Genomic DNA, 24,314 nt, shown 5'->3' with positions numbered 1-24,314 from the left:
AAATTTTTTTAAATTATTTTTTTAAAACCTAGGCAAAGGGAGAAGCAGGCTCCGCAGAGAGTCTGATGCAGGCCTCTATCCAGGGTCCCCGGAATCACCCCCTGAGCCAAAGGCAGGAGCTCAACCACTGAGTCACCCAGGTGCCCTGGCAATGTGACTTCTGAGGGCCCCAAGAGAGCACAGAAGTACCTGGGGAAAGTGATGGAGAGGAGCATTATCCCAAGTCAGTGCAACATCTCTCACGGTGGAAGGTTTATTATCATTTACATAGCCGTTCCTAGTATACTAGAGAGTGCCGAGATACGAAAGCAGTGCCAAAATATTGGTGTACTTTTGTGTTGACTCCTCTCAGGTGGTCTATGAATGGCCTTTCTGGCCCTACCCCACCCTGATTGGAATGATGGGAGGAACAGAATAATCTGGCCAGGTCACCAGCATCCCCTCCCATCCAGGTTGTTGCCAAGGCTTGTGAGATCTGTTGAAAGCAGTCGCCCAGGAATTCTCTCTCCAGTTGTTCCAAATCCCTAAACATGATTTCACAGATTATCCAAATGAATGCCGGTAGATTAAGAGGATTATTCAAGTTTGGGAGAGCAAGCACCGTTTGGTAATCCTGTAATAGGTAGCCCATTTCCTACCAAATTGCCTCTGAAAGCCTCATTTGCATCGAGCTCATCTGCTTTTCAAAACAGGGTGTTCCTTCTTAGAAGCCTGTACAAGTGGGTAGATCCTCCAATCCTTTTAGCTTCGCTTTTGAAATGAAAACTATCCCTTCTGAAAGAGCTGGACACTGGGCCAGGCCTCCCCATCCCCAAAAAGTTGACCTGGCTTCCGGAGAGTGGAGCCAAGAATCCCAGACCCAACGCTCCCCCATCCATGGTACGGCTCTTGGCTTTTCAGGCAATGAAGTAAAACCCTAAGCATCCAAGTAGCATCTACGCCGCCTCTCACTTCCATATCTTCCTGCTCCTACAGAATATTAAGTCGCTCAAATGTGGGGTGGCCTGCAGCAGTGGTTGTTCTTCACTCGTTTGTCTATTAATTAGCTGAATGCTTTCTGACAGTCTGTTTGCCTTAGTGAGTAATGCTCAGACCTTTGGGGGATGCCTTCCAACTAACATTTAAAAAAATAAATTGTCTGATCGCAACTCTTTGGTTCCAAGGCCTCCGTTATTAGCCTTTCCTTCTGCACAGAGGTCATGTGCCCTCTGGCCTTGGCTTGATGGGCATTGTCTCTCCATGTTCAAGTATAGCTTTTCTTTTAAAAGCCACTAAAAATCTTTCCCCCTCCCCAAAAGAAAACTTCATGTACCCGTGGCAATTTTAAAACTTCTCACGAATTCTTTGTTACTCCCTTCCCAAAAATGTGTGATGTAGGTCTCTTCCTGCCATGACCTACTCATAAGTATTTGAATCCAACAGAACTTCTGAGGTTAGGTCAAAATGAGCCACCACGGAATTTCCACCTGCTTTTCCTGGAATACCTGCCCAGAGCCCCCAGACTACTCTGTAAAGAGCCCCAGGAAGCCTGGAGTACACACACAGCCCTGGGGAGGGCTCTGGCTAACAGCCTCAGCTGAGGCTTCCCTGACAAGGAGCACAGCTGCTCCATGTGTGAGTGAAGATAGCTCCAGGTGATTGGAGGCCCCAGGGGTCAGATCACTTCCAGCCAGGAAGATTTCCTACCTAAGGCCTGTGACAAAAAGGAGCAAAGTCATCCCTGCTGTGCCTGGTCCTGATTCTCAACACATGGCAATTCATCAGAATAAAATGGGCCCATACTAATTAGTCAATAAGTTTTGTATTTGTTTTTAAGACTTTTGTGTCTGTTTTTAGCTTCGCTTTTGAAATGAAACTCTATCTTCCTTCCGAAAGAGCTGGACACTGGGCCAGGCCTCCCCATCCCCAAAAAGCTGACCTGGCTTCCTGAGAGTGGAGCCAAGAATCCCACACCCAACCTTCCCCCATCCATGGTACTGGTCTTGGTGGGAGAGAGACAGGAGAGAGATTGTGCAGGAGCAAGCGTGAGCAGTGGGGAAGGGGAGAGGGATAGAGAGAATCTCAAGCCAACTCTCCACTGAGCACAAAGCCCAACACTGAGATCAGGGCCTGAGCTGAAATCAAGAAACAGAGGCTTAATGGACTGAGCCACCCAGGTACCCTTAGGCACTATGTTTTGGGGTGATTTGTATTGCATTTGGGGGACTGAAGTGTCCCCCAAACCCTTTCATTCCCTTGAAGTTCAGTTCATATGACTTCACAGGGCACTGGAGGACATTAACCTTCATTGACAGGTTCTTAGAATAGTCTTCCTTTTAAGGCAGATGAAAGGGGGACTGGTGACTTTGGGGGGCTGGCGATACCTCTTTAAGAGGGGTATGTGTAGGGATGCCTAGGTGGCTCCATGGTTGAGCATCTGCCTTTGACTCAGGCATGATCCTGGAGTCCTGGGATCGAGTCCCACATCAGGCTCCCTGCATGAGCCTGCTTCTCCCTCTGCCTGTGTCTCTACTTCTCTCTGTGTGTCTCTCATGAATAAACAAATTAATTAAAAGGGGTATGTGTGTATACTAGGGGAGAGAAATATCAGGTAGAAAGATGTCATTGCTAGGAAGAAGTCCTGGAGCTTTGGAACTTTTTAACCCACAGTAAGAGATACATTTTATATCGTGACCCAGTAAACACACACAGGGCATGCCTGGAATACAGTCAGGAAACCCCAAGTGCTATTTGTGAATAATGCGGATCCTCTGTTCAGCTTTTTCCAATGCTTGTTGTAAACCACTAAATCCGTTTCCCAACTCACTAAGGGGTGGCCACCCCAGCTGGGAAAGCACTGCTTTGAGTAGTGAGGTCCCAGAGAGGTAGAAGAAGCTGGCACAGCCAGGTAGAGGCCTGGAGGCACTGCCTGCCAGCCTGTCACTCCCTCCTGCCAACTGGACCCCAGGCCTCAGAGATGCTCAGCCAACTGGACCTTACTACCACCACAGATAACTCCCCTGGCTCTGTGAGGATCTAAGGGCAGGACTTGACCAGCCCCATGGCCTATGTAGTTCTTCCCTAACCGGAGAACAGAGCCAGCAAACATGCAACTAGCCCCCAAGAGCAGCTCTGAGACCGGGCTTTGTGCAGAATTGAAATAAAGCCTTCCTGAAAGGCAAGTTGTAAATCACTTAAGAATTATATTGTACAACTTCTTCCTCACAGAATCATGAATTGAAATATCAGAGCTCACTAGAATATTTAAAAATGAAGTCTCTGTCACTCTGTCGCGGATTTGGTTTTATTCGGGAACTAAAGCACAGCCTCTTCCCTGCACATCCCCCTCCTCCCCTCCTGCCTCCCAGGCAGCTGCAGGGAGGCAGGTTCACTCATAACCTGTAGCGCTGACTCACACCCAGTCATGGCCACTTGCCATGGGGTGCAACAGGCCGCGAGGACAGCTGGCTGGCCCTTGTCCCCTGCACACCTGTCACTTAATCATATGCTCAGATGGCTGCCAGGTGACCCCAGCAGAAGGCCAAGCCAATCAGTAGTTGTCTCCTAGCCACTGGGCCTTCTGCCCTAGGTAGTTTGAATCCTTCTGTTTTTTGAAACACTGACAGTAAATACCACAGTCAGTTAAGAACTCAGTAAAACTGGGGTTCACACACATATTTGGGTAACTAGTTGAAAGGGGGGGGAGGAGGAGGGGTGGGGGGAGGAGACAGGGAAAGGGAACGACTCCTACAGGAAAATGGGCCCTGGGAGCATCATAGTTCATTAGTCACTTAATAAAACCTTCTCAATGGTGATAATTCCTTCCCTAAAGAGGGTGACTGAAAACCAGTTTGGTTTCTTGAAATATTTTTACTTCTTCCCATTAGTTTTAGATACAATCTATTTTGCCCATATACCTCAGGGCTTTGCTCCCTCCTGGTCTAAGCTGCATTTTCCCATGAATATTTGGGGTCAAGTCCTGGGAGCTGTGGGGTCAGTGTCTGCCCCAAACATCTGACTCTAGTTTCTTGATCTTGGATATAGAGAGCGATAGAAAGATGTGGAGGAAGGAACAGGAGAAAAGATAATGAGGTCACTAGCCAAAGGACATGTTTTGTCCCCAGGTAATATTTTAAAATATCTGTAAGGCCTTCCAAAGCCATCACATGGCTTCTGGAACCCCTGGACCTATAAGGTGTTCCTCTAGATTTAACCAAGATCATTCTTCCCCTTAAAAAAAAGGGGGTGGGGAGTCACTACTTTCCAATAACCCTGTGAAGACCTCCAACTGAGTATTGTGTCAGACAGAAACAAATACCTAAAGGAGTTATTTGAAGGTTTCCTGCCAACTGGCTGCTCTTGCTCTGGTCTCCTGTTAAATCAAAATGATTTAACAAAATGAAACCCACAGAGAGAAAGTTGCTGCAAAACTAAGATACTCCATCTTCACAAAACCTGCTTAGCCTCAAAGGTTTTCCCGACCACTGTCACACTTTTTGTTCCTCTAAGTCAAACACAGAATTTTTTTTTTTTCATCTTTGGACTAAGTCAGTTAGTTTTCCTGTTAATGTCTCATCAGAAGGAGTAATTACAGAGCAGGATTTGGATAGCCCACGCTGTATTTGGTTCTAATACCTGGCTTCGGACATGGCTGAACTTCTCTAGGATTAAGGGTACAGCTAGTGATACATGCAGATGGATTCTCTGTATCATAGCCAATTATTGATCAAGCATACAAGGGAACATACCTTTACTTTCTAAAGATGCTGGTTTCGACCCATGATGAGAAACATGGATTGGTGAAATGGACAGACTACTTCCCAGCCATCTGCACCTTCTGGCTCAAGCATCCCCCCTGATAGCCAGAAGGCCTCTGTGTCAAGTGAAAGGAAGCTGGTCCTGTCATAGGCAAATTTTTCAGGTCTGGAAGTAAAGCCAATTGCAAACTCATTAATGCAGTCCTCTTTTCTAACTGAGGCAACACAAACAAACATTACGTGCTGGCACTAGGTTACTCACTGGATTGTTTTTAAAGATTTTATTTATTAAAGAGAGTGACTGTGAGCAATGGGGAGGGGCAGAAGGAGAGGGAGAAGCAGCCTTCCTGCTGAGTAGGGAATCTTTCAAGGGGCTCAATCCCAGGACCCTGAGATCATGACCTTAGCCAAAGGCAGATGCTTAACTGACTCAGCTACCAAGGTGCCCCTCACTAGATTCTTAAAACAATCCTGAAAGGTTTCCATTCCCATTTCACCAAGGAAGAAACTATTAGAGACTTTACCTGTGGAACCAAGACTCAAGAATCTTTGCCTCCCTATTTCTAATCATTTTGCTAACACAGCCTTTTGTAACACAATTTCCCAAAGCTCTGAATGAACAGCAATAGATAGTTTAGGAAAAAAAGTTAACCTAAGAGGAATGAAGAAAACATTTCAGTAGCAGACAGAAACTTTAGGTATTTTACAACCAATTATACCAGTATCACATAACCCTTCGGTCTTGTCACAGAGACCTCAGCCATTTCATTCCCCTCTTCAAGCTGAATGTTAACATTTAAGAACAATTAAGAAATACAATGTACTTCATGCTGGAGAAGACATTATTTTAGAAGACAAATTACATACTTTCTCAACAGATTCTAAAAAAAAAAAAAAAATCTTTGCTCAGAAATCCAACAATGACAACTCAATCCACTAGACTACCTCCTAATTAAAATGTCTGCCAACAGAACAGGAGCTAAGAGCAAAACATGTGAAGCAAAGGATAGAACCGGAAGGAGAAATCTACAAATTCTTAAATCCTCCCTCAACGAAAGAGCTAAAGAGAAAATCTTCATGAAAACAGAATTTAGCACCACCATCCCTCTCAACAAAATTGCATCGAAATTTATATACCCAACTACAGCAAAATCCCCTCTATTACGTTCCTACAAAATATATACTAAAAATAACCCATATTCCAGCCCCCCCCCCCCCAAAAAGACAAAAACCCAAATGTCGGCAAATTTGAAAGAACTGAAATTCTACAGAGTTTGTTTGGCTATAATGAAATCAAACTAGAAATCAGTAACAGAAAGGTAACAAAAAAATTTCTATACACTTGGGCACTAAACAACATATTTCTAAAAATCCATGGACCAAAAGGAAGTCTCAGGAGGAATTAAAAAAAAGTCATTGATTTGAACTGAATGAAAATGCCACATATCTGTATTTGTGAGACACAGCTAAAATAGTGCCGAGAGATGATTTTATAGCACCAACAACACACGTTAGATAGGAGGAAAAGCCTCAAATTAATCATCTAAGCTTCTACCTCAAGGATCCAAAAAAAGAGCAAAATAAACCCAAAGCAAGCAGCAGGAAGGAAATAAAAAACAGAAATAGGTGAAACTGAAAACAGAAATGCAGTAGAGAAAATAAATTAAATAAAGGGCTAGCTCTCTGAAAATATCAGAATATTTAAGAACCTCTACAAAGAGTAAGGGGGAAAAAAGATACAAATTGCCAACATAAGGAATGAAACAGGAAATATTACTATAAAGAAATATTAAGAGAATACTATAAACAACTTTTACATGCATTTAACAACTTAGATGAAACAGATCAATTCCTCACAAAACCTTACTGCAACTCACACAAGATAAAATAAGATTATTGGCATAAACCTGGGACTATTGAAGAAATTAATTTTTGTATTAAAAAAAAACACCACAAAAGAAATCTACAAGTGCAGATGGTTTCATTGAAGAATTCTACCAAATGTTTAAAGAATTAACAACAATTCTACACAATCTCTTTCATAGAGAAGTGGAAGGAACATTTCCTAGTTCATTTTGTCAGGCTAGTATCCTGAAACCAAAATCAAAGAACAACAACAAACTAAAGACCAATATCAGTTACGTATATAGGTGTAATGATCATTAACAAAGTATTAGCAAATAGAATTCAGGAATATATTTTGTAAAGGTATACACTATGACCAATAAGATTTATTCCAGATATGCAAGGCTTATTCATTATTTGAGAGAAGAAAAAAGTCAATGTAATCCACTACATCAACAAACTAAAGAAAATGCACATCATTGTATCATTTGATGCAGATAAAGCATTTCATAAAATCCAATATCCATTCATGATTTTTAAAAACTCTTAGAAAAATAGAAAAGGGGATTTTCCTTAACTTGATAAACACAATCAACAAAAAACTTACAGCTAACATTACAGTGAAAAGAAAAGGGAAACAAGGCAAGGATGTCTGCTCTCACCACTCTTACTCAACATAGTGCTGGAAGTTCTAGCTAGGGCAATAATGCAAGTCTAAGAGATCAGAATCATACAGATTAAAATAAAACCTGAAAAAATTTTTAAAAAGAAAAAAAAAGTTCCAATCTGAGGATGACAAGATTGCTTATACAGAGACTCTTAAGGTATCTAACCTCCCCCCACAAAAGAATATCTACAGCTAACAAGTGAATTCAGTAAGTTCACAGGATACAAGAGTAACACATGACCATCAATTACACTTCTACACACTAATAACAAAGCCCAAAATTTAAGACAATGCCACTTAAAAAAACAATCACTGGAAGAAACCGCTTAGCTATAAATGTACAAACCATGTGTAAGACTTGTATGCCGCAAATTACATAATGTGCAGATGAAAGAAATCAAAGATCTAAGAGACATACTGTGTTCATGGACTGGAAGACTCAACATAGTACAGATGTCAATTCTCCTCCAACTGACAGATTTTTTTCAAATGACAGATTTAATGCAATTCTTTCCAGAATCTCCACAAATGTGTTTGTTGATACGGACAGGATTATTCTAACATTTATATGGAGAGGCAAAGGAACTAGAATACATCTACCGATTTCAAAACTTATAGAGCTATAATAATCAATACTGTGTAGTATTGGAAGAGATATTAGTCACATAGATCAATGGAACAAAAGTGAGGGGAAAAAATAGACCCATTCAAGTATACCTGACTGATTTTTGCAAAGATGCGAAAACAATTCAATGGAGAAGACAGCCTTTTCAACAAATATTGCTGGAGTAGCTGGGCATAATAGGCCAAAAGAAAAACAAAAATACTGCCCTAAACTTCACGCTTTATATAAAATTGGATCATAGGAGGCACCTGGCTGGCTTAGTCAGTGGAGCATGACACTCTTAATTTCAGGGTTGAGTGTTCAAACCTCATGTTGGGTATGGAGCCTACTTTTAAAAAAATAAAATAAAATTGGATCATAGACTTAAATGTAAAACTATGTAGTTTTTAGGAAAAAAAATTAAGATTTAGCAAGCAACAGACTGAGAGAAATTATTTTCAAACCACATATCCAAAGGACTAGTATGTAGATACATAAAGAGCTCCTAAAACTCAGCAGTAAAAGAACAATCCAATTAGAAAAAATCTCTGAAATGAAGAGGAGATATAGATGGAAAATCAGCGCATGAAAATAGGTCCAGCCAGTGGAGAAATGCAAATTAAAGTCATATTAAGGTATCAATGCATAACTATCAGTACATCTAAAACAAAATACAGAGACAATACCAGATGCCAAAGAGGATAAGGGAAACAATCGTCATGCATTGCTGGTTAGAATGTAAAAGAGTAGAACCACTCTGGAAAACAATTTGACGGTTTTCAAAAGGTAGATCTGCAACTACAACACAACATTTTCATTGTACTCTTGGGTATTTACCTCAGAGAAATAAAAACCTATGTCCACACAGAAACCTCTATGTAAAGGTTTATAGCAGCTTTATTCAGACAACCAAAAATTGTCAACAGCTCTGATGTCTTTCAATGAATAAATAGTTTACCAAACATGGTATATCCATACCATGAAATACTGTTCAGGAATAAAAAGGAACTTGCTACTGATGTGCACAACAACCTGGATGAATCCCCAGAGAATTATGTTGAATGAAAAAGGTAAAGGCCAACTCCATAAGGTAAATATTATGGTTGCCAGACATTAAGGACAAGAGTGGGGTGGAAGTGGGTATGGCTATACAACAGCAGCATGGGGAATTCTTGAGATGACAGAAAGGCTTCGCCTTGGCTATATAAATATAAATATCCTAGTTGTGGTATTTTATTATAGTTTTACAAGATGTTACCAATGAAATTAGGTAAAGGGTACAAGGAATCTCTCTGTATTATCTTTTACAACTGCATGTACATCTCTGTATTTAACTTTAACAATGTAATCTAAAACCACACAGGAAGAAAACACAGGCAAGTGTTTAAAGGATTGCATACTGGAACAGAAATTTTAAGCATAAAATTAACAGATACATTTATAAATAAAAAGATTTAGATAGGGCCATAAAATCCTTAAAAATTTTTATAAGTCAAAAAACTACCTTAAGTCACTCAATGGAATACAAAGTCGCCATACAAGGAACAGGAAGTGCTTCATGTAATGACAAAAAATGAACTCCAAAACTAAGGGAAATAAAACAGTAGCAGAGTACAAATACTACATTATCATTTGTATACAAGCAAAAAGGAATATAGAGATTTGTGTGTAACATGCAGAAGTCTAAATACACATGAGATTGGTAACAAGTGATTTCAGTTGACCTGCTGAGGTCAACTACTGCCACAAAGGAGGAAAAAAAAAAGGAAGAAATGAAAGCTTTTAAGGATCTTCCAAAATCTTTGAAAATAATCTTTTTCACATTTTCCAACATCATCTATCTGTGTGCTTTATCCAGATTGGACTTCCAATCTAGAAACCTCAGGCCTGCCTCTGAGCATTTCTGAAGGAGGGTAAGAGTTGGTGCAATAGCCCTACATGTGGGTGGGAGCTAAGTGATAAGAAGACTAGAGAGGAGACACTTCACTGAATACCTGATCAGTATTAGCACCATGTCAATATACTAGTCTTCAAAAAATAATTACTAAGCATCAGAAAAATACAAGTTATATCATTTACACAAGTTTTAAATATAAAGAACAAGGGACACCTGGGTGGCTCAGTGGTTGAGCATCTGCCTTTAGCTCAGGGCATGATCCTGAAATCCTGGCATCGAGTTCCACATCAGGCTCCCTGCATGGAGCCTGCTTTCTCCCTCTGCCTGTGTCTCTGTCTCTCTGTCTCTGTCTCTCTCTCTGTCTCATGAATAAATAAGTAAAATCTTTAAAATATATATATAAAGAACAAAATGTTAGTAATAAATTTCATAAAAGAGTGTAAGATCCTTCATATATTAATATCTATTGAACATATTTATATAACTATCTTGTTAACATCATGAAAAATGTGCCAAGGCATAAAGAGGACTTTCAGATGTCAGAATACAAATGATTAATAAACTTGCAAAATAATATCCTGATTTAATCAAAGATATCTGTCAAAAAAGAAGTCATTTTGTCTATCAAATTGGCAAGAGATTAAGAGATTTTTAAAATAATAATGCTGGCAAAAAAAAATCAATCAACACAGCTCTACACTGCTGTGAGAACATAAACTGGGACAACTTGTCATCAGACATGGGAAATACTCAAAATGACCAGAGAGAAAGAAATGTTTACATGCAGTATAGCACATCTTATTCTAGGTTACTACAGAGCCATTTATGATGACTTTGAAAAATGGCATTGGTTTACAATGTTCATGATAGAATAAAAACATCAGCATGTAAAACTGAACATATGAAATTATGCCAATTAAAATTTTATGGCTCTCTAGCGTTCAATTTCTTGATTGCAGAAAAGCAATATATACTTAAAATGATTAAAACCCAGTATTTAATTGACTTTTGCTGGGGCTCCAAAGATGTGGCATTGAGGTACAAGAGGCTTCTCTTACCATTTGTTTTTTCTCTCAGCCCCTGAAAACTCCCTTGCTAAAGGTATTTCTTTTCTTCCCCTCTTCCCTGTATCAGTGGTAGCTGACATTCACATTCAATTAGTTTCAGAGAATCTTCTTAACACAGCTCAGATTCTTGGATATGGAATCCTCTCTGAGCCCATTGAGCTTGTCAATCAATCCATAAGGTGGGAGGGACCGAGGGGGATGGATCTTGAAGTTCAAAGGAAGAGCAAAAACCAATTTATCATTCACACATTGCTCCCACCTTGGTTCCCATGTCTGCCTCAATGGAAAGTGGCAAGTGGTTCTGATTACCTTTCTGTCACTCTGCCTGCTGGGGCCCCCATCTGCCAGCCTTGCTGGAAGGTTGGCACTCCGTCCTTGAACAAATGTTCTGCTTGAAAAATGCCTGACCCGCTCCCCTTTCTGCTCTCTCCACATCACTCTGAAACCTTCCTGATTGCATTTCTTATTTGGGAATCCAAGATGTCGCTCAACAAAATGAGAAACAACCAGTGAACTGGGTGATCATGACAGCTTCCCTGGTCAACTACTGCCACAAAGGAGGGGGAAAAAAGGAAGGAAGGGAAGAGGAGGAAATGAAAGCTTTTAAGGATCTTCCAAAATCTTTGAAAATAATCTTTTTCACATTTTCTAAGTCATCTATCTGTGTGCTTTATCCAGATTGGACTTCCAATCTAGAAACCTCAGGCCTGCCTCTGAACATTTCTGAAGGAGGGTATGAGTTGATGCAATAGCCCTACATATGGGCAATAGAGGAGCCATAACTAGACATAACAGCTGCTGGCCATCAGGAGAGAGGGCCACCGCTTTCCTTCTCTACTGGACACCACTTTGGGCCTAACAACTATTCTTTCTTCTGGTAACAACCCACATCTTCCATTTAGGGAAATACCTCATACTGAGTCTACCTCCACTGGGCCTGTGACCCAGTCCTGGTGAATGGTGGGATCTCATTTCCTTGGCCAAAAAGATTTAGGGTTGGATTGATGATCCAAGGCAGACAAATCACAATCAATTCAATGATTTCTTCCCTAGGACTCTGGGGAAGACAATTGTTTAGGGCAGGATGTCTATCTGGGATCACCTGCATTCAGCCATACATAAATGCCTATAATTTTTGGCTTCAAGATTCAGCAAATCTACTCCTTTTCAAAATCTGGCTTATAATGAGTTTTTCATCTTTTAACCCCAAAAGTTCTGACTAATAAAACCTCTCAGGGAAAACAAGTAACCTACAAATACCATACATAATGGTGGATCTGGATCATAAAGCTAGGGTAAGAAGAAAAGGAAGAGCACATCAAGCAGCTAGTGAAGACCCTCCATGGCACTTCCAGCCCCTCAGAGGCTTGTCTTAGAGTCCTATGGAGAAGGGATTTATTATCACCAGGAGGTTAAAAGAGAGATACTGAAATGGGTGGCCAGCATGACTTGGGGAAGCTTGAAGAGGGGCAAAAGGATCAGAATGAGCTTGGTTGGCTTGGAAAAACTGAGGTCACCAAAGTAGCCCATAGCTGCCACCATGGAAGGCAGGTCAGGAGAGGAAGATAACCCAGGGCAGCTAGACAGGCTGAAGAAGCCCACATCAGCACCCCACAGGGATTTGTGGACATAGTTCTGGCCAAGGATGTACAGCCCATCCCATCACTTCACAGGGAGAGCCCCACCATACATTCATTGTTTATGACTCTAAGATACCTGCCCACCCCCCCTCACCTGTATTTTTCGCTGGTCTAGTCCTGAGTCATAGAAGCCTAACCCATTCCTCAAGACTCAGCTCGAATCCTTCATCCCCACTAGGAATTTGTAGGCTATTCCAAGACTAATGGATCTTCTTATCCGGTTTCTGCTAGCATTTAGCACCGATGCCATGATTTAGCTCTTAGTTACACTGTCTCACATCAAATGCTCTGCTTTTTATGGGGTTAGTTTAATCTTCTCAAAAAAAAGGCTGAAAGTTGTGGGAAGATCTGGCCTCTGCTCCCACTGCTTAGGTGCTACCCAAAACCAGCCCTGCAGGGTGCTACACTAAGTGGGCCTCAGCAATCCCTACCACCCACTGATTAAGACCCCACTCCCAATTTCTCAGCCAGGGTTTATAATCACTTCCAAGGACAAAGATAATGAAATTTCCATTAAAACGCCCAACTGTTTGATTTTAATTGCCCATTCTGTCTACATGCTTATCTTTACAGAGTAGTTTTCCTTCCCACACAAAGATCTTCATTTGAGGACCCTGAGATAGATTTTTCCAACCTAGTTTTTTATGTTCACAAATTACAGAGGAGGGCTTGGGTTCTAGAATTTAAAACATTTTTTAACTGATCACACCAGAATGATCAAATTTTCAGTGCTGAGTGATATTAACTATCCTGAAATTAAATACCAAATCAAGATGTGGCCTATCCTATGAGCAGACACTCCAAAGGCACCTCTCTGCTCCCTTCATAGCATAGATGCAAATTATCCACACAAGATGGTGGTTCAGGAGACAGCTCAAACTTGGCCACGAGGAAGACAGTCTCTGTTTAATAATCTCTTGATCAGAAAATATGCCAGAGACCTGGTGAAGGGAAGGGGTGAACGTGGAAGTAGGAATATGAAGTATCCAATTAAGACTATTTGGGCAAAATTCATTCATTCAGCAAAAATGTTTAAGCTTCCACTGACAAAGCACACAGTATCCACAGAGTCGAAGACCTGTCAGGGGGCCTGGAATAGATATTCACCACGATTACTATTAGACTCTGGGAAGACAATATCCCAGCCCTTCAAGAAGGTTCAAACCCACTGAAAGAATTAAGGAATTTAGCAGAGGTCAAACCTGGATTAAGTGGTGGCCCAGGATTCTAAATTGGCTGGTGGTCCAGAGTCACACCTATTCCCCTAGGCTGCACTGCCTCTGGAAAATTCTGCATTTAAACCCAAGGCAATCCCTGTGTCCTTGCAGAGGCAATATCAGAAGTAGTGAGAGGAGATGCCACACTCCTGTGTGTGGAGAGAAGTGGAAGGGGATACAAGGAGCCTGGATGAGTCCCATGAGGAAAGAAGACACCCAGCTCCAGTGGGCAGTGGGTATGGGAACACAAATGTGGAGTGTGTTTTTTTTAAGATAGGAGAAACCTGAACATATTTTAAAAGGGATGAAAAAGCATGAGAAATAAATGGAAAGTTTTAGAGAAAAAAGGATGGTTGATAAAATGATACAGTAAGATCCCCAGAAAGATGGAAGGGGGAAATATTGAACTGAATGTAGACCGAAGGCAGAGACATTGTAATTTAAAAATAAAACAACAATGATGAAAACAAACAAAAAGATAGTGCTGCTGGATGAGGGGAAGATGTAACTAGGGAGAAACCACACAGGAGCTGAGATCAGGGAAATGAAGCCCAAATAGAGAAGATGAAGGGTGGGGGGGCTGGCAGGGAGTAAAGGACATTTTAGATTCCCAAGAAGATGCTCATGAAAGTACCAGAAATAAACTTCCTGGAAAAGACAGAAAGCGAAGAGGGGCAAAAATAATAGAAGGGACATGGACTAAGATGGTCTGAGCCTACAGAAAGATGGAAAAGAGGATATCCCAGAGTCAAGCTGAGCTGGGGAGAAACCCAGGGAAGGGAGAACACAGACATGGACCAGAGACACGGAGGAAGAAGGAAAAGTCTGGGTGGGGAGGGGGCAAGGGCAGTGAGGCTTCTGGGAAATCTCAGTGAAGCCCTTACAACCAGCTGGAGACAATGATCTGATACCCACATCCCCAGCCCTGCTTCGAGAGGTGTGTGTGTGGGGCGGGGTGGGTGGTGGTTGAGAGTCAACCCTGAGAGAAAGTGGTTGCCCCAGTGTGGCCTCCACTCTGAAACTGGGAGACACCCAATTCTAGGGCTCCACTTCCAAACCTGGAGGACCCAACCCTGACAGGCTCCCCAGCCTTCTCTCTCCATCACAGCTCCTGTTCCCAGTGGGGTGCAGCCTCAGGGAAAGCGTGACCCCAAGCTCAGCCACTGTCTTTGCCTAACCAGCAGCAGGCGGTCATGGGCTCCGTGTGTCAGTCAAGCCCATCAGCAGTTGAGTTGGAAACAGAGCTCACTTACACCTGATCCGGCATCTGTGCTGACTTGGCAGATCATGCTCAAATCATGTTGACAGATTTCAGGCAGCGAGGACTATAGGAAAAACTTGTTCAGTCTTTCCAAACTGTTAAAGCAGCAATCAGGTCTAGGAATAGTAACCAGTTCTGTTCTCATTCTTTTCAATGATTTTACCTCTTGCTCATTGCAGTACAGAGTCAATAGGTCAAAACTAGCCAACACTGCCACCAACAGTAAAGACCTAGAGAATTCCAGACACTGTGTTCAATCTATTAAAGGAACTACAGCAACAACCCTTGGGAGTAGAGGTTAACCCCTCGTACAGATGGTAAAACCAAGACACAGAGTTTCACTGACTCAATTCACACAATCAGTAACCAGGATTCAAGCCCAAATCAGCCAGACTCTATCAAGACTTCCAACTGCCTTCAATCATGGCACAAAGCTCTCGGCAGCAGAATTCCCTTCCCCAGAAAGTCTGCCCAGCAAAACCATTGTTCCTGGAGGCCCCTTTGTGGTGGGTGGGCAGCTTCATCAGAGTTGGAGGAGCCTTACATTCAGCAGGGTGCTGTGCATGTCTAACAGGGCACGCTCACAAATGCCTCTCTGGAAACTCTGAACCTGGGATCACGACCCGCTTCTGACCCAGGCTTGGAAGACACCCAGCCCTGCCAAGCAAGAAGCCTGGAAGACAGGGCCTTCACAGTTTCCTCGGTTCTTCCTAACACTCTACAGCACTCATATTGAAAGTCTATGCCGTCTGGCAGGGATACTCAAAGTCAGAGGATAGCAGCAGGGGCTCCAAGCATCTCCTTCTCCCCAACAATTCCTAAAATCATGCAGGAGGAAGAAGGAATATCCTTCCTTAATGCCGACAAAATCTTTTTCGAAATCTTCCCAACCCCGCCTCTATGTTCCCGTGTTCCTTTGGTCAAAATGGCATCATTGCCCAATCCTGAAACAACCATTAGTATGGGGAATTGAAGTGCCATGACTATCCCAGACCGGCGAGCCTCACTCCTGGCTGCCTATTTTAACCACCTGAGAGCTTTGAATATCTACCAGCAACCAATTAAATCAGAGTTTCTGGGAGTGGGGCCCAAGTATCAGCATTGCTTCAAGAACTCCTCAGGTGTTCTTAATATGCAACCAATATAGGAAACTCCTGTTTGAACTAATAGCAAGTTTCACCACCTGCTTCTGGCCCAGAGGCTGGAGACAATTATGGATTCTGTGGGCAGGAAAGAGGTGGATGGATATGGGAGCTGGATAGGTCGTCAACAATGGCCGTCACAGCCAGTTCCATCATTGGGACTCAGAAGATATTGTATACAGGACAGGAAAGCATTTATGGAAAGGAAAAGGGATTGGAGGGAAAGCTGATGGAAGGAAAAATCATAACTATGACCAGGGAGTGTCTACCTGGTAGGGCAACACCATGTGTGGGGCCCCAGCATTTATCCTGAGCTACTTTAGGATCTCACACTTCACACTTCCCTCTTCCCTGGCTTATCCTCAGTAGGATACCAAATTTTTCTCCTGCATCCGTGGCTCTCAGGTAACACTGCACAAAGGTTGATGGGCCATGGGGAAGGGGGGAGCCAGCAGGAGCCATGGGACAGCAGCCCTAGGTGAACACTCCCAAAAGAATGAAAGGCCATTGAAAAGATAGACTCCAGGTTGAGATTATTTTCTGTGGCCTAATCTTGCTTCCGGTCTCCTAGAAAACTCACCCAACCACCTGTGCTCATAAAGATGCTAAGTAGGACAAATGCCTCTGTTGATTCAGAGAGTCCTCAGGAGAGATGCTCTGTGGGTCTTTCTGCCTCTCTTTTCTCAGTCTCTCTTACTGATAAATATCAGTGTAATCACCCTTTGCTAAACACTTCAATCACCTTGGAAGCCTTAAAAAAATTCCCATTGCCCTAGCCCATCACCACCTCATTCAGTTGGAATCTGTAAGGGGCAGTCATAAGGATCAATAGTTTTTAAAGCTCCCCAGATAATTCCAGGGTGTCCAAAGTTGAAAACCACTATCCTATATATTCAATATCCAACTAAACCAATGAGTACCTTAATTTTTTTTAAAAAAAGGTTTTTTTTTTTTTTAAGATTTTATTTATTCATTCACGACAACCAGAGAGAGAGAGAAAGAGAGAGAGAAGCAGAGACATGGGCAGAGGAAGAAGCAGGTTCCATGCAGGGAGCCTGACTTGGGACTCGATCCCAGGAGTCTGGGATCATGCCCCGAGCAGAAGGCAGAAGCTCAACTGCTGAGCCACCCAGGTGTCCCCCCAAAAAGTTTTGTATGAGGATCCTCACCAGTGACTCACTGTAGTTGTTAGGTGAATATATCCCTGTAGTGTTAAGTTTCTAAGATAAGATGGAGAGTAGTACCACTTGCACCCTTTCTGGATGACACAAGATGCCTTTTTTCAAGGTGGTGGAGACAGCTACCTACCTACCCAAGACAGGGCACTAACTCAAGTCTGACATCTGTTAATATAAGGAGAAGTGTCTTAAACACATGATGAAAGAAGGGAGGAAAATGCCATTAGCAATGCATTTAGAATGCAATGTAAATTATTGTAAATTCAGAAATTTACAATAATTGAGTCCATTAGTATCCGTTTATTATTTGGAAAGCCACTCTGCATGTTTTCAGGAAGGCATGGCTACCTGCCAAGGCAACTGAGGTCACTCAGGCAGCTGGGGAACTCAGGGGTGCTCAGTTGGTGGTACAGGCAGCTGGGCTCCTGGTATTAATGAATTTAATCTATAAACTTACTCTGCTCCTTTTCCATAACTGTTTTTCTGGAGGGAACTCCCCCCTCAGTCACTTTAGGTAAGCCAGGAGGATAAATATGTTCCCAACAGGTTGGGTTTCTCATCTTCTCATGACAACGGATTCTTTTTATCAAGGTAAATGGGCTCTGTTAGGAACTGTGGGAGGATGAGCTGTAGTCATAGTTCTGACACTTTGTTGTACATTAGAATTGCCAGAGAACTTTTACAAATCCTGATGTGGGTGGTTGCATCCCACAGCAATTACAATAGTATCTCTTGATACTATTGTATACCCTGCCTACCCAGGTATTGACATATCTGTTGAAACCCCTGGAGTGATTCTAATGCTCAGGCATGTCTGAGGACCAGTAAGCTAGAGATATGATCCTCAAACCTCCAGGTGACCTATTAGGATCCTCTGGGAGCTTTTAAAACTATCAATGCCAGTGTCCCACTCTCAGAAATACTTGTCTAATTGGCCTGGGGTAAGACCTGCATATTGGGATTTTTTGAAAATCCCCCAGGTAGGATATTAATATGTAACCAGTGTTAAAAAGCACTGGGCTGGAGGGTGGCAGCTGACCATAGCCAAATGGTGGTCACCCTCACCAAAACCTTGGCAAGGATCAGAATTTGCCAGGGAACTTGGGAAGAAGGTCCAGACCCTGTCCATTCTTGGTAAGCCTGGGCCCCTGCCCAGTTTATTAGCTCTCCAGGTGATTCTCATACCCATTTTCACAAAGTGGAGGAGGCACTGTCCAGCAGGATCTCTTTTGTGAAGCATGTGAACCTGAGCAATTTCACACGCCCCCCACTTCTGTAAGCCGGATGCTAATTTTAGACGCTCAAGAGAAGCATCAGTTTGAAAGGGTACCCGGGCTGATAGATCTTCAGTACAATTAAGAATCCATCTGTAAATATCATCACCCCCCCCACACACACACACACAGTTGGTCTGTTTTCAAACTGTGTTCTGAACTAGTGAAATTTTGTTGCATCTGTGTTTGCATTCCTATATAAAATGAGCTCTTAACCTCACCTCTGAAATCAGAGCAAACTTACTCTTGATGTAATGGGACCTATTTGATAACAGTGGTGTCAGAGGACAGGACCACCTTTTCTGTGCCAGGAAACACAGCTCTGCTAGGCCTCTGTGGATAATGCTGCTGCTTTAAGGGGAACTGTTTTCTCCTGTGTTAGGTTCACGCTTGTATAACGATGAGAAATATCCTAATAGGGAACACCTGGCCTCAGTGGTTGAGCGTCTGCCTTTGGCTCAGCTTGTGATCCCGGGGTCCCGGGATCGAGTCCCACATTAGGTTCCCCATGGGGAGCCTGCTTCTCCCTCTGCCTAAGTCTCTGCCTTTCTCTCTGTGTCTCTCATGAATAAATAAACAAAACCTTTAAAAAAAAAAAAAAGAAGAAGAAGAAGAAGAAATGTCCTAACAGCCTATGCTTTGGATTTAAGTCATTGCTATAACAACTCATTGAGCTTTCAACTCTGTTTTTCTCTTGCTACATGAGCTTATTATTAGAGATGTGGGAAGAGATGGGTGGATAAATTCACTGTACGCATACTGAGTGCTTACTATGTAAACAGGAGATAGTCCCTACCATCAAGTGGCTGTGCTAATGGCAGAGAAAGAGAAAAGGCTCTGCAGCAGAAGAAGCCTAGCTGCTAGAAAGCCCAGAGAAGAAACATTCAAACTAATCTAGGGGAGTCTCAGAGGTGTTTTGTAAGTGAGAACACCTAAACAGGATATTGAAGCACAGAGAGAGTTGGCCAGGCATGCCAGACAGAGGACTGAGTCTGTGCCCATGCACAGAGCTTTGAGAAAGCCTGTGGGGGTGGATCACAATGGCCAGGGTAAGGTGCCTTTGACAGACCCACACGAAGTAGGGCCGATCATGAAAGGTCTCATATAACAAGCCAGAAAAGACTTGTATAACACACTAAATAATTTTTCCAAAGGCAACAAAGTCATTGAAGGATTTTTTGAACAGGGAACTGAACAAAACCCAATTTGAGTTTTAAGAAAAACACCTCAATGTCAGTGTGGAGGATGGATTTGAGGGAGAAGAGACAAAAGCCAAGGCCTTAACCTTGGGCTATACATTGGAATAATCTGGGCCTCGCCTCTGAAAATTCGAATGTAATGGGTTTGGGGTGTGACTTGGGCATGAGGATTGTTAAAAGTTCTCCAAGTGATTCTGTGTGGCTGGGGTCGGAAGCCATGGGTATTTGCAGAAAGGTCATGTAGAGGTGAAAGAAATAATCTGACTAATGGAGTAAAGCTATCTCGTTCAATGAGATAGCAGTCAAAGGGAGCACAAAACAGGACCATTACTGCTGGCAGGTGAGGCAAGGGGAGGAGTCAAGTACAACTCCCAAGTTTGGGGTTCATGATAAAGGGAAAGCAGGGGTACAATTTACTTAGAGTGAGACTGAGAAGGAAAACCAAATTTAGGAGAGAAGGGGAGATTCAGTTTTTTAAAAAATGAGAGGCACATACACATATATATGACCAACTCACAAAGATGTAAGGATCTGAGGACTAGATTCCTGTGAACAGCAGAGAGAGTGTCAAGTGTAAGTGAGGTGCCTAAGGGAGAATATTTAGGGTTGGAAATGAAGAGAGCTGAGACTAGAAATCTGGGACATGTTAACTAGGAAAGACTGAACAAAGAAAGAGGAACCAGGAAATGAGGCTGAGAAGGGCCGAAAAGAAATCAGGATCTTGCATTTTAAAAACAACAACAAACAAACAAAAACAGTAAATTTAACCAAGCAGGAGGTGAAAGGTTTATGTACTGAAAACTACAAGACATTAATGAAAGAACTGAAGACACAAAGAAATGGAAAGATATTCCATGTCCGTGGATTAGAAGAATTAATATTGTTAGAATGTCCATATTGCCTAAAGCAACCTACAGATCCAGTGCACTCCCTATCAAAATTCCAGTGGCATTTTTCACAGGAATAGAATAATCCTAAAATGTGTATGGAACCATAAAAGACCCCAAAATTAGCCAAAGCAATCTTGAAAAGAAGTTGGAGGCATTATACTCCCTGATTTCAAACTATACACCAAAACTATCATAATCAAAACAGGATAGTATTGACATAAAAACTGTCATATAGCTCGATGGAACAGAGCCCGGGAATAAATCCATGCATGTAAGGTCAATTAATTTATGACAAAGGTGGCAAGAGTATACACAGGAAGCAAGAAGGATAGTCCCTTCAATAAATGATATTGGGAAAACTGGACCATTTATCTTACGCTATACACAAAAATAAATTCAAAATGTATTACAGACTCGAACATAAGACCTAAAGCCGGTGTTCCCGCCGCTCGGCCAGAATTCTAAGGCTTTCTGCAGAGATTTGAAAAATGGCAACAAATGAAAGTATCAGCATCTTTAGTTCAGCATCCTTGGCTGTGGAGTATGTAGATTCACTTTTACCTGAGAACCCTCTACGAGAACCATTTAAAAATGCTTGGAACTATATGTTGAATAATTATACAAAGTTCCAGATTGCAACATGGGGATCCTTGATAGTTCACGAAGTTCTTTATTTCTTATTCTGTTTACCTGGATTTTTGTTTCAATTTATACCTTTCACGAAAAAGTACAAAATTCAAAAGGATAAACCAGAAACCTGGGAAAACCAATGGAAATGTTTTAAAGTACTTCTCTTTAATCACTTTTGTATCCAGCTTCCTTTGATCTGTGGAACTTATTATTTTACAGAGTATTTTAATATTCCTTATGATTGGGAAAGAATGCCAAGATGGTATACGCTTTTGGCAAGATGCTTTGGCTGTGCGGTGACTGAGGACACCTGGCACTATTTCCTGCATAGGCTCTTGCATCACAAAAGAATTTATAAATATATTCATAAAGTTCATCATGAGTTTCAGGCTCCATTTGGAATGGAAGCTGAATATGCACATCCTTTGGAAACTCTGATTCTTGGAACTGGATTTTTCATTGGAATCATGCTTTTATGTGATCATATCATTCTCCTTTGGGCATGGGTGACCATTCGTTTGATAGAAACTATTGATGTCCATAGTGGCTATGACATTCCCCTGAACCCTTTAAGACTGATCCCTTTCTATGCTGGTTCTCGGCATCATGATTTCCACCACATGAACTTCACCGGAAACTATGCTTCCACATTTACATGGTGGGATAGAATTTTCGGAACAGACTCAATTTACTGCCTACAATGAAAAGATGAAGAAGATTGAGAAAAAGATGCAATAAATATCTCCTCTCCACCATCCTGAAAGCACACACCTCCCTGAATTGAAGCGAATAGCTAACCTTGCTTCTGCGGAGCAGAAATACACCTGTGTCTTGGCTGCTAAGTGATACAAAGAACATTAACAACCTTTAATTATCTTCCTAGCGGGAACTTTTTCTACTTTACATAAAAGTTCTGTATGTGTAGAAATAAGTAAATCTATAACGAAGTATGATTTTCATGAGGAAGTTGTAAAGGCCGTGTTGCTAACCTTACAGAAAGGTTCTAAGTAATGGAAAAAGTATCAGTCTGTCTTTCCCCCGTAACACCAAAGGCCTGAAGCTAAGATGGGTCTTTAAAATCTTGTAAATATATAGTGGCCATTTCAGTATCTCTTAGCAGGGTGTTGGCCTCATATTGAACTTTAAACATTTTCTAGAATTTGCCTAAACATCCAAGTATCATGGGTCGAACCGTATGGATCGACAGTGAGAGTGAGGCAGCCAAATCCGGAATAGCCCGCCCCAAGAACTTCCACTCTGGTCCTGAGCTGACTGGTTTGGGGTGATTCTCCTTCTTTGAGACGCTCTTTCGATGGCAATGGCTACTGGTATCTATAAATTAAGGCGTTTCCGAATTGTCATAAATGGGATATTTTAGTCTAAAGGTTTTCGGGTTACTTGAATTTTTTTTTTAATTGAGCTTTATTTTATTTAGCCTTTCATTTTTGTATATCAAGTTTTCATTATACTTAAAACTGTATCTTGAAACATTGTGATCTGACTTGCTGTATTTGTACTTTGAACTATTGAAATAAATGTGATTTTTTTTTTGGTCTGATTATCTGGTTTCCGGTTTTGAACATCAGTAGTGATTTTTTTTTAAATATCTTATTCTTAAAAGGAAAAGTAAAGAACTAATTAAATCACTAAGTTTTGTAATAAAAGGAATAATTCTGCTTTTTTTTTTTAAGAAAAAAAAAAGACCTAAAGCCATAAGACTCCTAGAAAAAAAACATAGGTGGTAAGCTTCTTGACATAGGTCCTAACATTGATTTTTTCACTCTGACATCAAAGGCAAAAGCAAAAAGGAAAAAGTGAGACTAACTAAAAAGCTTCTGCACAACAAAGGAAGCCATCAGCAAAATGGAAAGGCAACCTACTGAATGGGAGAAAATCTTTTCAACTACATATCTGATAAGGGGATAATATCCAAAATATATAAAAAACTCATAAAATTCAATACCAAAACAAAAACTAAAACAAGGTCACAATCCAATTTAAAAAGGGTCAGAGGACCTGAGCAGATATTTTTTGAAAGAAAACATGGAGATGGCCAACAGGTATATGAAAAGGTGCTCGACATCACCGATCATCAGGGAAATGCAAGTCAAAGCCGCACCTGTCAGAATGGCTATTAGTAAAAAGACAAGAAATAACAAGTGTTAGTGAGGATATAGGGGAAAAGGAAACTGTGTGCACCATCAATGGGAATGTAAATTGGTACAGCCACTGTGGCAAACAGTGTGGCAGTTTCTCATAAAAATTAAACCGTGAAGTACCTCATGATCCAACAATTGCACTTCTGGGTATTTATTGGAAGAAAACAGAAACACTAATTTGAAAAGATATATACACATTATTTTTACTGCAGCATTATTGACAATAGCCAAGACACGGAAACAACCTAAGTGTCCATTGATGGATGAATGAATGAAGAAATATGATATGTATATACCATGGAGTATTAAGAAAAGAATGAAAAGAATCTTGCCATTTGCGACATTATGGGTGAACCTTGAGGACATTATGCTTAGTGAAATAAGTCAGAGAAAGACAAATATCATACTATCTCTCTTATTTGTGGAATCTAGGGGAAAAAAAACAAGCTCATAGAGACAGAGAACAGATTCAGATTGGTGGTTGTCAGAGGTAGGGAGTCAGAGGTGACAGAAACAGGTGAACTCTTTTGTTTTTCGCTTAAATTTTAGAAAAAAGAGAGAGAAGGCATCTAGTGAGGCATGGGAGACAAGGCACCAGTGATCAACACTGAAAATTAAAAAACAAATAGGGCCAGGACTGAAATTCCTTGGTTGGGCGATTGGAGAGGCCCAGTTGACTTCAGACAAGTCAGGTCATTGGAGTGGGGAAGGCAGAAGTCAGATCATGGTAGTTTGCAGAGAGCAGATGAGGAGAAGCAGAGAATCAGCAAGTGTTGACTTGCTCTGAAGAAATCAAGCTATGGGAGAAGGGTGAGAGCTCAGAGCATATCTAGGGGAGGATGAGGATCAAGGCTGTTTTTTCAGGGGGGGCAGGTGCAAGAAAGGAGAGCCCTGAGCACATCTGTAGC

General features: G+C 41.6%; 1 protein-coding gene and 1 pseudogene across 1 annotated transcript in view; one reads left to right on the top strand and one right to left on the bottom strand.

Moving 5' to 3' along the window:
* Nucleotides 1–24,314, bottom strand: part of GPR39 (G protein-coupled receptor 39) — a 197,604-nt gene that overhangs the window by 56,957 nt on the left and 116,333 nt on the right. The window lies entirely within an intron of this gene.
* Nucleotides 21,059–22,204, top strand: LOC112932596 (methylsterol monooxygenase 1 pseudogene; annotated as a pseudogene).

This window comes from Vulpes vulpes, chromosome 5, assembly GCF_048418805.1.
Source record: "Vulpes vulpes isolate BD-2025 chromosome 5, VulVul3, whole genome shotgun sequence".
Classification (NCBI taxonomy): Eukaryota; Metazoa; Chordata; class Mammalia; order Carnivora; family Canidae; genus Vulpes; species Vulpes vulpes.
The sequence above is the reverse complement of the archived record's forward strand: the minus strand, read 5'-3'. Positions and strand labels throughout refer to the sequence as shown.